We start from the raw sequence: 1904 nt of genomic DNA, 5'->3' as shown, positions 1-1904 counted from the left end.
CAATATTTAGGTTGTGTCCAATTTTTCACTAGTTTAGATTTATAATGAATACTCTTGTTCATAAATCCCTGGTTATTTTATTAGAATGAGTCCTAGAATCGAGATTACCCTGAGGTCAAAGGGCATGAACTCTTTGTAGGTGTAACCTTTTCTCCGAAGAGTGAGACTCTATCTTACTGCATGCCCACCCTCCATTCTTTTCCTGAAAGCTGACAGCAAAGACTAGCAAATTCTCTGGATTCAGAGATTTTCTTGGAACTGATTTTTTCTTTAATGATACACATTTTCGGTTTCTTCCATCCCTCTTTGCTTATTCTGATACACTACTTTGTCATGGATCAATTTTGATAATTTATATTTCCCCAGAAAAATTTTCCACTTCATCAAGAATTGCAGATTTACTAGAGTTGAGTTGAACATGATATGTTTTAAGTTTTAAGAGGTTTCTTCCCACCTGATATTATATTCTCTTTCTCATTTCTAATTTTAGTTACTGTGGGAGTTCTCCCAGTCTTTTTTGGTTAATTAGATCACCAGATTATTTTAGTATTTCAAAGAACAAGTCCTTCAGTTTATTTAGCAATTCAAACTTATTTCTGACTCATTTATTTTTCTTTATTTTTCCTTCAGAGAATAACTTCCCAAGCCTAGAAACAGGAAAAGTGATTACAAAAAAAAATTATAGATTTAACTATATAAAATTATTTTTTAAACGTATGCATACCTCAAAAAATTAACACAAAAGTAAAAGAAAAAGACTGCACTGTATTCTCAAAAGTCTTTAGGAAAGTTTTGTTATGTAGATTACTTACATTTGCAAGAAAAAACCCCAATAACCCAAAAGATGAATGGACAAAGTACTTGCACATACAGATCATCAAAGAAAACTTTTTAAATATTCCAAAAAATAAAAAAGTTATTCAAATATTAAAATATTTCTTACTAATTGAACCAGAAAAATTAGCAACAAAGAAATAACTTCATATTAGTCAGAATTTCATAGAACTCATTGCCCTTTTTTCATAATAGTTTCATTGAGGTATAATTCAAATATCCTACAATTCATCCCCTTAAAATGCACAATTAAGTGGTTTTTAGTATATTCACAGACTTATATAACCATATCACTATCTAATTTTAGAAAATTTTCATTACCCCAGAAAGAAACAAGGTACCCATTAGCAGTCACTCCCCACCCCTCTCTCCCTTAGTTATAGACAACCACTAAGCTACTTTCTGCCTCTTTAGATTTCATGGACATTTCAAATAAATGAACATACAATATGTAGTGGTCTTTTGTGACTGATTTTTTTCACTTAGCATTATGTGTTCAAGGTTCATCCATCAGTATTTCAATCCTTTTCATTGTCAACTAGTATTCCATCATATGGACATACCACATTTTTGTCTATCCATTCATCATTTGATGGGCATTTGAGATGTTTCCACTCTTTGTCAGTTATGAACATTCACGTACAAGTGTTTATGAGGAAGAACTCATTGACTTTTACACAGCTGAAAATATACAAATTGGATGTAACCCTTTGACAAAGTCATACATAAAATGTTCATACCTTTCAACTCCATAATCCCACTTCTGAGAATCTGATTCAAATAAATAATATACAAAGTGGTAAAAAACTAAGTAGAAAGTTGCTAATCATGATATTATTTAAGCATAACCAATTTGTCCTGCTTCTCCAGCATAAGGTATGAAAATACAGGCTCATCTTCTTTATAATTGAAATGACTGGAGACACGTCGCCATCTTTCTTTTATCACAAGAGGCTTTTCCAAAGAGAAAATTGGTCAGTCTCCAATGGGGCCCTTTCTGCTGGGGTGGCTTTCCCACAGGGTCACTGTTGGAAGGAGGCTGTAGGGCACTTAGGCACAGGCTGCCACCT

This window comes from Equus przewalskii, chromosome 10, assembly GCF_037783145.1.
Source record: "Equus przewalskii isolate Varuska chromosome 10, EquPr2, whole genome shotgun sequence".
NCBI classification, from domain to species: Eukaryota; Metazoa; Chordata; class Mammalia; order Perissodactyla; family Equidae; genus Equus; species Equus przewalskii.
The sequence above is the reverse complement of the archived record's forward strand: the minus strand, read 5'-3'. Positions refer to the sequence as shown.